General features: G+C 36.7%; 1 long non-coding RNA gene across 3 annotated transcripts in view; it reads left to right on the plus strand.

Annotated features, from left to right (window-relative positions):
* Window positions 1-12,178, plus strand: part of LOC145539474 (uncharacterized) — a 473,974-nt gene that overhangs the window by 221,097 nt on the left and 240,699 nt on the right. Inside the window, exon 2 of one of the 3 annotated variants that reach the window (XR_014077845.1) lies at window positions 2,225-2,318. The exons of the other annotated variants lie outside the window; for them this stretch is intronic. This is a non-coding gene — a long non-coding RNA (uncharacterized LOC145539474). The remainder of the gene's footprint in view (window positions 1-2,224; window positions 2,319-12,178) is intronic. 3 annotated transcript variants of the gene reach the window in all.

Genomic DNA, 12,178 nt, shown 5'->3' on the forward strand with positions numbered 1-12,178 from the left:
TGTGAGGCCTCAGCTGGGAATTTCCAGATATAAATGAATAAAACCTAGACAGGAACTGACATTTTCGTCTGTGTCAATGGGTGGGGACAAGAGCCAAAGAAACCGTGTTGATTGACGGTGTCCCCAGATCTAGTGTCTCTTAAAGGTTTCTGTATGTCTCCTTCTTGAATGTTAAGAGATCCCTCTCATGTTGCATGGCACTTTATGATGCATTCAGAACTGATTTATGGGTTTAAAATTCTGGTAAGTCTGTCTGTGTCTAGAGACATGAAAATAGGTAACACTATAAAGTTATTAAGTTTGTTTATTCCTTCATTGCGTGCTCAGTCACTTCAGTCATGTCCAACTCTTTGTGACCATATCAACTGTAGCCTGCCAGGATCCTCTGTCCATGGGATTCTCTAGTCAAGAATACTGGAGTGGCTTGCCATTTCCTACTCCAGGAGATCTTCCTGACCTAGGGATTGAATCCATATTTCCTGTATCTCCTGCATTGGCAGGTGGGTTCTTTACCATTAGCGCCACCTGGTACTATTGAGAGCTAATTAGGGTCCATGTACTACGATAGGTACAAGGGATACATAGGAGAGTAAGCATGGTTTGCATTCTCAATGTCCTAAAATATAGGAGGATAAAGAGAATTGTTAAAATGATGATGGGGCATTAACTATCTACATCTCTTATAATGTAGATTTAGTGACTTGATGGATTATAAATATAGTTAAATAAACATGGTAATGCATTAGGTAGGGAAAATGTGACAATTAGTGAAAAGAAAGGGCTTCCCTGGTGACTCAGATGGTAAAGAATCCTCCTGCAGTATAGGAGACCCAGGTTCAATCCCCAGGTTAAGAAGATCCCTTGGAGTAGGAAATGGCTACCCACTCCAGTATCCTTGCCTGGAGAATCCCATGGACAGGGAATATCCATGGGGTTGCAAAGAGCCAGACATGACTGAGTGACTAAACATACACACACACAGTGAAAAGAAAACCACTTGGATACTAAATTTTTTTTCCTATACTTGGAGAATTTCGTGGTATGTTAGGATTCAAAGGAATATAAAATGTTATCCAGCTTTACTCTGTCTTGTAATTGGTTTGGGGACATATCTAGTGCAGTTTAATTTTTTTTTAGCTATTATTTTTTCTGCTTGGGAAAGGTTTCCATTTTTTGTTGTTGTTTTTTTTTTGTATTAAGATTAATTTTTCACTGAGAAATAGAGTCCTACAATATTATTTAAATAGATTTAGACATGCCTTGAAAAATATACTTTCTGTCTAAGCATTCACTGTAGGTGAAAATTTAATCAGGAACAGAATGTCCACATAAAATAAAAAATATCTCCCCACAAATTGTGTATTAAATAGAATGCAGGAAAATAAGAACTTTCAAATGGGAAAAAAGTTATGCAAACCATCTGAACCAATTTAATATCATCAAAAATGGAACAAATCAGTATCAGATACTTATACTGGAAAGGACAATAATTACCAACACAGTTTTGTTGTCAAAAATGCATGACAGGGATCTATTTATGAGTGAAACATCAAACACAAATTAACTGCACTAGTCTCTTCAAAGAGTCAAGTTTACGAAAGACAAGGGTGGTGTGAAGAATTTTGCAGAATAAAGGACACCAAAGAACCAGGTCAGCTAGATGCTGTTTGTAATCCTGGTTTATATGCTGGATCAGGGAACAGTCACATAGACAGAGTTATAAATAAAATCATTGTAAAAGTTGAAGATATTTGAATATGGACTGAACTTGAATAATATATAATATTCTTACATAATATTACATTTCATTATTGTGCTAATTGTGCTTTGGTCATGTGATAGAATATCTCTCTTTTAAGAAATATATTCTGATGCATTTAAAGGTAAGTGAATATATCTCCAAATTCCTTCGAAGTATTTCGGAAAGAAATTGGACCTGTATGTGCATAAGTGAGAGAGAGAGATTGAGAGAGACTCTGTTTATTCCTAAGATTGCCTCCTTTGCCCCTTGACTGACCCTGTTGATTCTGCCTGTGGCCCTGAGGTATGTGGCATGTCCCCTTCTCCTGGGAACTGTGAGCAACAAACTATTTTTAATGGCAATTTTCTCCTGATCTGTTGCCCTGACCATACCTGAATATAAAATCGACATTTTAAAACAGGTCCTGGTGCTCAGAATCCCTCATTTGCCTGGTCTTTGACATTTGACTTTGGTTTCTTACAGAATCAATCAAAGTGACAATTTGCTTTTCCAATTGTCATGGACTTATTTATGCCTTTGGAAAACCCCATTCACATTCACAGTATATTTGCAAGAGGTAAGGAAGAGGGATGACTAGTTAAAACAATTATCTTATTATTGCCTTAGGAAGAATTTTAATATATGTAATAAAATCTCCTTGTACTGTAGTTTAAAATAACTTCAGAAGGAATACCTATTATTCAACACTATTTCATAATCAACGGTTTATGAGTTTTACTTTGTAAAGCCCATCATGTGCATTTCTTCATTTGATCATTGTGGCATCTGGCTTATTATTTCCACTTTCCAGATGCAAGACAGTAAGTTTAGAGAAGTTGTGACTCACTAGGCAGCAAAGTTAACATTAGAACTCTGGTCAACATGGTCCCAGCCTTGTGTTCCTTCCTTCTTATCATGTTGTATCCTATTAATGTTACTTTTCATGATGAGATAGAGATAATAATGATAATGAGGTATATTCAAAGTATTACATATCTTTCATCTTTATTTTTGATTTCTTCAAATGCAGCCTTTCCTTTATGCCCAAACATAGCTAACAGGTCATATTTCATGAGCCAGAGAAAAGAAATTGTTCTAATTTTTCCCTAGGCTTTTTCCTTCCATGCTAAGAACTATTTTTCAGTGTTATTTTCTTAACTGTAAATAAGGTTACAAGAGGGAGTATTGAAGCAAAACAATTATAATTGGCTACAAACATAATCCAATAACTTCATTTCACCCATATTGTTAAAAGAGTTAATTGGACCTGCACAGACAGCCACCAGTTAAATATACTGCTGAATGCACACAGTAAATCTGATTTCCTCCATAAACATCCCTCTTCTAAAGTGATGTTCATTAAAGGGGATGCAGGGAGGATTCTTCAGTGTAACTCCCAAAGTTTATCCATTTGTCCATGTGGTTTCGAATATGTAATCCTGTCAGTTCAGGAAGGAGAGAGAGTAGGGGGGAAAGAGAAAGAGAGAGAGAGAATGTATCCATGTATCTAACACCTATATATTGGGTTGGCCAAAAAGTTCATTTGGGTTTTTCCATAAGATGTTCCAGAGTATGTTTGCAATATCTTTGCAGACACAAGAGGTAAACAATAAAAAGGCATAACTTTAACATTGCAGTCAAGCTCAGGCCTAATCTGAGAGGGGCTTCACTTCTTTTCTACCCCCAACCACTGCACTTAACATCTATGCGCATTAATCCAGGGGAGGTGAGGTGCCTTTTGTCTAGGTAGATGTTTCCTCTCTGGGCCCATCTGTTGAAGGAAGTGAGATCCCTTCCAGGGCTCGAAAGTGAGCTCTTATCTAATACTGGGAAACGAATTGAATGAGGACATACACATACTGACAAAGCAAGAGACTTTATTGGAAAGGGGCACCTGAGTGGAGGGCAGCAAGGTAAGGGAACTCAGGAAAACTGCTCTGACATGTGTCTCAGGGTCTTGGGGTTTATGGTGATGGGATTAGTTTCCAGATTGTCCCTGGCCAATCATTCTGACTCCAGACTTTTCTAGTGGCACAGGCATTGCTCAGCCAAGACGGATTCCAGTGAGGAGGAATCTGGGAGGATGGTAGGACACGCAGTGTCTCCTTTCGACCTTTCTCAAATTCTTCTGGTTGGTGATGGCTTGTTCCTTACCAGGACCTCCTATTGTAGAATAACTCACACAAATGGTTACTATGGTGCCAGTCAGGTGGGTGGTTTCAGTCAGTGTGTTTCTGCTAACACATCAGCATAATTTTTCTCTTGAAAAACTCAAAATATAGTAAAATCTTATTTTTTCAGAACTTACTGACTTGGAAATGTACTGTTTAGGTCAGTAGTTACCCCATTAGAGGTATTAGAAAGATTTCTTGTGTTTATGATACTTTGGCCAACTGATGTGAAGAACTGACTCATTGGAAAAGGCCCTGATGCTGGGAAAGATTGAAGGTGGGAGAAGAAGGGGGCAACAGAGGATGAGATGGTTGGATGGCATCACCAACGCGATAGACATGAATTTGAGTAGGCTCTGGAAGTTGGTGATGGACAGGGAAGCCTGGCATGCTGCAGTCCATGGGGTCGCAGAGTCAGATGTGTCTGAGCTACTGAACTGAACTTGTGTTTATGAACTTCTGGTTCCAGTGCACTCTATTCATATTGCAACCAGTGCCAGGAAATATTTAAGCTTACATGTTTTACTTTTGAAAAGGAATCATAATCACTTTTTTAGTTTTACTAATGGGGTCATGAATAAATGTGAATAGATTTTTAAAATATGAAATACAGATGTGAGATAACATTAAACCAATTCAACAAAAAATAGTATAAATAAGTATAAAATAAAATGTCTCTTATTTCCAAATACAAGTTGTATTTAGTCATTTTTAGAACATAAATTATATCTTAAGAAATGAATTTCCATGTGCAAATATCAATGGTTAGTTCACTAAGAAAGAATTTTTTTCCTTGAATGTTTTTTTGGTAATACTTTGCTAATTCAAATTTTAGTTGTTGTAGCCTTTAATTACACCTCATAATTGGGACTTTCCCCAATTCAAATTGCTGTTCATTTCAATCAGTCGGAATTAATAAATTTGTATGCCAGCCATTTTCATGGTCTGAGTTGACAAGTCTCAGACTCGGGATTTTGTGTTAAGGTTTAAACTTGTCTTCTTCTAGAAAGTAAATTATCTTTGAAAATTTATTAACTACTGCTTAATAAGAAAGATGAAAAACAGAGTTCTGGTTTCTCACTCTGAGCTCATTACTAATGGAGTATTTTACCAATTCTGTGTTTATCTCTTAACAGTATAATTCAGTATTTACTAGCCATTTATGTCTCAAGAAAGAGATCATGCCCCTGCCACTCATCTGTTCTGCTTCCTTTTAGGATGTTAAATGCACTTTGTTTAATTACGGCTAACTTTGTCTTCCCAAAATTTGTTCTTATTCATGTGTTTACCAAGAGCATACTCAGCATTGTGCTATAAGCTGCAGGAGCCAGAATGGAGGTAATTTTAATTGTTAGTGTACCAATAATAGTCATTATAATAAAGATTTATGGAGTTTTCAGTCTTGTAGAAGAGACGAACCATAATCTCCAAACAGTTAATGAATGATACAAGATCATTTATGATTAAGGAAAATGATTTGAGAATCTAGCTGTTAGTTTTATGGGAATGGAGAAATGATTGAATATAATATTTATAGAAGGTGAGACTTGATTTGAAACTGGGGGTAGGGATGACTAGGATATAAATAGAATAAAATGTAAAAAGACAGATTTCAGATTTAGGTTGCAAAGTGCAACTTCAAGGCCAAAGCTACTGATTTCTTTGGATGAGTGAGTAAGGCAGGCTAGTCTTTTTTATCCTTTGATTAATGAAGGTAAATCCATGGATGTCAGTGATTTGAGCTTTTCCTAATTTATGCAGCTTCAGTGGTACTTAATTGTTTTTTCCGATCTTTAATCTTTATTGGAATAGCAATCTACTTCCCCTTGGAATGTTCCTCCTAAGCCCAAACTGTTTATTTTCTAAAAGGATTTTTTTCCCCTAGGATCCTATTGATATATATACCTACTGCCTATATTTGATTGAATCTGGACAGGACCTTGACTTGAACTTAATAAATGAGTCACCTATTCATATTCAAGGTTTTTGGTCTTGGAACAAGGGAGATCATTAGGTCAGTTTTTCTATTTACATCTGTAAGATGTGAAACTTGAAAACGCCCATCAATCTGGGATTGACCATGTGTAAAAAGCTCTTTGAGGTAAGAGGGAAGAATGAGACTGATATACAGAGAGAAATGGGAATGTGTTTGGTGTGTGGGGGTAACAGAGAAAGAGAGATCATCTTAAGCATGTTGATGGTTCTGTTAGGTGTAAGATCTAATGATAGTCTTGTTCTCAGCTTACTGTTTTAGTGCTTGCAAGTAAAAAACAAAGAAAAGGCTAAATTATTCTTTAGTAAATTCTGTGGTCTTAATAGGGCTTCTCTGATGGCTCAGATGGTAAAGAATCTGTTTGCAATGCAGGAGACCCAGATCTGAATATGTGTGTCTTCTCCAAAATTCATATGTTGAACTCTTAACCTACCAGGATGATGATATTAGGAGGTGGAGACTGTGAGGAATGATTAGGTCAGGAGGGCAGAACACTCATGAGTGGAATTCAAGCATTTATAAAAGGGCCCCCACAGAGCCCCCTAGCCCTTTCCGCCAAGTAAGGATATAAGAAACCTGCCATGGGGATCAGGGCCCTCTCCTGACAATGCTGGCACCCTGTCCTTGGACTTGGAGCCTCCGCAACTGTGAGAAATATATTTCTGTTGTTTACAAATCACCTAGTCTCTGACATTTGTTATAGTGGCCCACAAGGACTAAGACAACAAATTACCAACTGATTTGGAAATGTAAAGTTCAGCCTGTGCTGATCCATATAGCACCATTGTGCAAATTAAAATAAAGATACCTCTTTTGATTGCCACAGGAGCATAGACTTTATCAATGGGATTACAGAGTGCCTCACAACTCCTACTCACCAAGCCCTTAACCTATTATCTTTGTGCAGTAAATAAGCTATACAACCATTCAAAGCAGTCTTAAAAAGAGGTCCTAGATCTTTGATCTTGGCTATAAAAACTCTTTGTTTTAATGATTCCCCTCTATTTTTTTTAACTGCCAATTTATTTGTTTCCAGCCAAAATATCCTGTGGGTACTCACAAGGTATTTACACTACTGATATGGAGCTTTGTAGTCATTAGGAAATGTTTTGTGAGCACCTTCTTTTTCCAGTGACCTGCACAAACAGAACTTTTTTTTCTTTCAATGAGAATGAGAAGTAGCAGTAGACATAGTTTTATGATTTGAATACTCTAGGCAGGAAACTGTACATTGGTTCTTGAGTTGTTAATCCTTTTGGCAGTTACACTAACCTTGGGCACCAAATAATGTTCCCAGAGAAATTGAAAATTGGTGTGTACGCATTATATTGCAGCAAAAAATGAAGTCATAATGCAAAGAAAATGTTCACAGCAGGAATAGTTATTCCTGGGCAGGTCTAGTTATGCCCCATGGCCTCTAAAATCAGAGGAACACCCCCCACACACACACAAGCCTTGAGAACAGGCAAGGGTTTTTATTTTCATGTGTGGGGAAATGCCTTAATGGGGTATATTCTTCACCATAAATTATTGTGAAATTTGTAATATTTTTATTAAAAAGAATGCTACTTAGCTTAGCAGCTCAGAGATAGAAGAATCCATTTTATACATAAAGGAGATATCTTGCAGAGTAACTAAATATGGAACTATGAGGAAATAACCTTACTAAGAACAGAAATTATTCAGCAATAAATTTACAGATAAAAAAAATCTCATTGGGAGGTTGGCAATTTGTGATTTTTGAAACCAGTCAGTCAGCCAAAGTTTATGTGAAGAGCGGGTAGGAACTATAGTTGAAGACACTATTCCGGCCTCTTATTGAGTATAATTTATTTCCATCCTCAGAACTGTTGTTTAGATCCTAATTTTCTCTTATCCGGATTATGACGAAAGCTTCCCAATATCTCTAATCTTAATGTTGTTCCCCTTGAGCTCTGTGACCAAAGTTAATTTGCTCAGTTATGAGAGGCATGTATCTCTACAGTCAGACTCAGCAGTGTGTGCATGTTCAGTTGTGTCTGACTCTTTGGACCCCATGGTATCTCATTGTAGTTTTGAATTTTATGGCACTCCTGTCAATAATCAATTGGCTAAAAATATATGGATTTATTTGTGAACTCTTATTTTTATATCTGTATCTATCATTATGCTAATATGACAGTCTTGATTATTGTGAATTTATTAAATTCGAAATCAGGAAGTATGAGTCCTACAACTTTGTTCTTCTGTTTCAAGATTCTGTTGGTAACTCTTCCCCTTGCATGTCTACGTGAATTTTAAGATTATCTTCTTAATTTCTAGGGAAAATTAAGGGCTCTTAGGGTTTTGATAAGCATCACATAAATCTGTAGATAACTTTGGAGACTATTACCATCTTAACAATATTGTCTTCTAATTTATGAACTTGATATGTCTTTTCATTTATTTATGTCTTTAATTTATTTTACAAAGTTTTATAAATTTCAGAATATAAGTCTTACAGTTTGGGTACATTGTGTCATTCTGGGAGTTTTTCAATGTCACTTAGTTTAACTAATTTGGAGTATTCAATTGCTGACAATATTCCTTTTTAGTTCTTTTAACTACCTCACAGTTCTCAAACTACCACACTGTTGGCAGTCATCTCACACGCTAGTAAAGTAATGCTTAAAATTCTCCAAGCCAGGCTTCAGCAATACGTGAACTGTGAACTTCCAGATGTTCAAGCTGGTTTTAGAAAAGGCAGAGGAACCAGAGATCAAATTGCCAACATCCGCTGGATCATTGAAAAAGCAAGAGAGTACCAGAAAAACATCTATTTCTGCCTTATTGACTAGGCCAAAGCCTTTGACTGTGTGGATCACAATAAACTGTGGAAAATCCTGAAAGAGATGGGAATACTAGACCACCTGACCTGCCTCTTGAAAAACCTGTATGCAGGTCAGGAAGCAACAGTTAGAACTGGACATGGAACAACAGGCTGGTTCCAAATAGAAAAAGGAGTACGTCAAGGCTGTATATCGTCACCCTGCTTATTTAACTTATATGCAGAGTACATCATGAGAAACGCTGGGCTGGAGGAAGCACAAGCTGGAATCAAGATTGCCGGGAGAAATATCAATAACCTTAGATATGTAGATGACACTACCCTTATGGCAGAAAGTGAAGAAGAACTAAAGAGCCTCTTGATGAAAGTGAAAGAGGAGAGTGAAAAAGTTGGCTTAAAATTCAGCATTCAGGAAACTAAGGTCATGGCATCCAATCCCATCACTTCATGGCAGATAGATGGGGAAACAGTAGCTGACTTTATTTTTCTGGGCTCCAAGATCACTGCAGATGGTGATTGCAGCCATGAAATTAAAAGACACGTACTCCTTGGAAGGAAAGTTATGACCAACCTAGATAGCATATTAAAAAGCAGAGACATTACTTTACCAACAAATGTCCGTCTAGTCAAGGCTAGGGTTTTTCCAGTGGTCATATATGGATGTGAAAGTTGAACTATAAAGAAAGCTGAGTGCAGAAGAATTGATGCTTTTGAACTGTGGTGTTGGAGAAGACTCTTGAGAGTCCCTTGGACTGTAAGGAGACCCAGTCAGTCCATCCTAAAGGAGATCAGTCCTGGTTGTTCATTGGAAGGACTGATGTTGAAGCTGAAACTCTCATACTTTGGCCCCCTGATGCGAAGAGCTGACTCATGGAAAAGACCCTGATGCTGAGAAAGATTGAGGGCAGGAGGAGAAGGGGACGACAGAGGATGAGATGGCTGGATGGCGTCACCGACTCGATGGACATGGGTTTGGGTGGACTCAGGGAGTTGGTGATGGACAGGGAGCCCTTGCATGCTGCGGTTCATGGGGTCGCAAAGAGTCGGACATGACTGAGCAACTGAACTGAATTCTTTTAACATATGTAAGGTTAGTAGCAATGGTTCCTCTTTCATTTCTGATTTTAGTAATTTGAATCTTTTCTATTTATAATTTCTTCATCTAGTTAAGGGTTTATCAACTTTATTGATCTCTTTAAAGAGCAAACTTTTTGTTTCACTAATTTCCTATATGTTTTTCTATTCTTTATTTTATTTACTTCCTCTCTAATCTTTATTATTGCTTTTCTTTCAGTTTGTTTTTTTTTTTTTTGGTTTAGTATACTGTACTCTTACTAGTTTCTTAGGGTACAAGTAAAGAATTGATTTTGATTGTTTTATTATTTTTATGTATACATATATAGCTATAAATTTCTTTCTAAGCACCACTTTTGCTATATCAAAAATTTTGCTATATTGTATCTTTGCTTCTGTTTATCTCAAAGTATTCTGATTCCCTTTTGATTCACTTTTTAAATCTTTGGTTACATAGCAGTGTGTTGTTTGATTTCTTCATATTTGTGATTTTTTCAAATTCCCCTTTGTCTTTGTTTCTTAATTATATTTCAATGTGATTAGAGAACATACAACATATTTTTTTCAGCATTTTAAATTTATTAAGATTTGTTTTACGGCCCAATATATGGCTTATCCTGGAGAATCCTGCTGTTGTTGAGTAGAGGGGTCCCTTAGATCTAGTTGGTCTACCGTGGGTCTCAGAATTCAACACTGAAGTACTGAAATATCACACTCAAACTGTGATCTTCAAAATATTGCTAGCCGGGACAAATTTAGGACTGACATTTGTTGCTTTCCCATCTATCAGAGACCATAGTTTTGCATTTCCTGTTTGTCAATATCTGAAAACAGTTATTTCACATGTTTGTTTCTACTTTTTAATGGCTAAAAATAAGAACATAAGTCCAGTTCCAGTTACAGAATCAAAGTTGGAATCAAAAGGTCCCATCCCTCCTAGCCGATTTTTAATTCCTTGTTTTTTCCCTAAATACTTCATGTAATGAGAAATTTTAAAATGCACTGAAAGATTTATTAGCAACAGTAATAAGAAAAGCATCAGTCTCTTGCTTAACCTTTCCCCCTCATCTTATCAAGCCTTCCAAAAGCACTTTTCTCTGTTTCATCTGTTTCTTAAAAATTAGCCATCAGTTCCCTGGACTTTCTTTCCAATATTGACACTGATTTGTTGCTTTTGGTTAAGAAAAAATTCTTCTGTGTATTAATAACCAAATATTATTCTCTATACATTAATGCTACTGTTTTCAAGGATAAAACATGAAGCTCATTAATCACTTCAGCATGTACCAAACCCTGTGCATTAGAGTTTGGAAATGCTTTTAGATGAGTGGTGATATACAATTATGGTTAAAGGTCCAAACTTTAGATTTAGAAAGACAACTCCGTCTCTCACATTTGCAAATACTTTAGCATTTTGCAAGTTGCAGAACGCTTTAATTTTCATTTGGATTATGGATATAGTAGGCTATAGTAATACCTACTTCACAGTAATTTTTCTGAGCAATAAAAGAGATATCAGTAAAATGCTTAGCCTAGTATATGCTGTTTTTAGTATATGGTGCACATTTAAATTTTATCAGTGTGTTAGAGAAGTAGAAGAAGGAGGTGGGGAAGAGAGGAGTAGGAAGAGAAACAATAGCGAGGAAAAGAAGGGAACAGGAAGAAGTCATGAAGTATTAAAAACTCTCAAGGAGTATTATATGAAGGCTTAGGTGGACTCTTACAAGTGAAGTGCAAGTCGCTCAATTGTGTCCAACTCTTTGTAACCCCATGGACTTCAGCCTACCAGGATCCTCTGTCCATAGGATTCTCCAGGCCAGAATACTGGAGTGGGTAGACACTCCCTTCTCCAAGGGATTTTCCTGACCCAGGGATTGAATTTGGGTCTCCCTCATTGCAGGTAAATTCTTTACCATCTGAGCTACCAGGGAATATTACAACTTAATTTTTAATAAATGTTTCACTCTGTCATTGCAATGTACATTTATTTAGCCCATTGCTATTGAGCTGTATAACTTTACTTTTCCACCAGAAGAAAAATTTAATCTGCTAATTGCATCAGTTAAATACCTGGAAGGGTGGAAAGAGTAATTTGTGGGGGTACTGTCTGTCATGCCGTTCTGACATCTTTGCATAGGTAGAGTTAATAATAGCCTCATTAAAATTTTTAATCACATGTAAATATATACTGTGGCCCCTGGGACTCCAACCAAAATTAAACCTCAGTAAAATGATAGTACATAAGGGAGATGAATGCTTTCAATAACTCCTTTAAAAATAATCTTCAGGGAGTACAATCGGAAAGTTTTCCAAACCAGACTGATTATTAGAGTACGCAGATATTAACTTCAGATACAATTGATATTTTCTTCCTCTATCTTCAGGCCCCTCTT

This window comes from Giraffa tippelskirchi, chromosome 2 (genome assembly GCF_054371585.1).
Source record: "Giraffa tippelskirchi isolate mGirTip1 chromosome 2, T2T-mGirTip1v1.2.pri, whole genome shotgun sequence".
Classification (NCBI taxonomy): domain Eukaryota; kingdom Metazoa; phylum Chordata; class Mammalia; order Artiodactyla; family Giraffidae; genus Giraffa; species Giraffa tippelskirchi.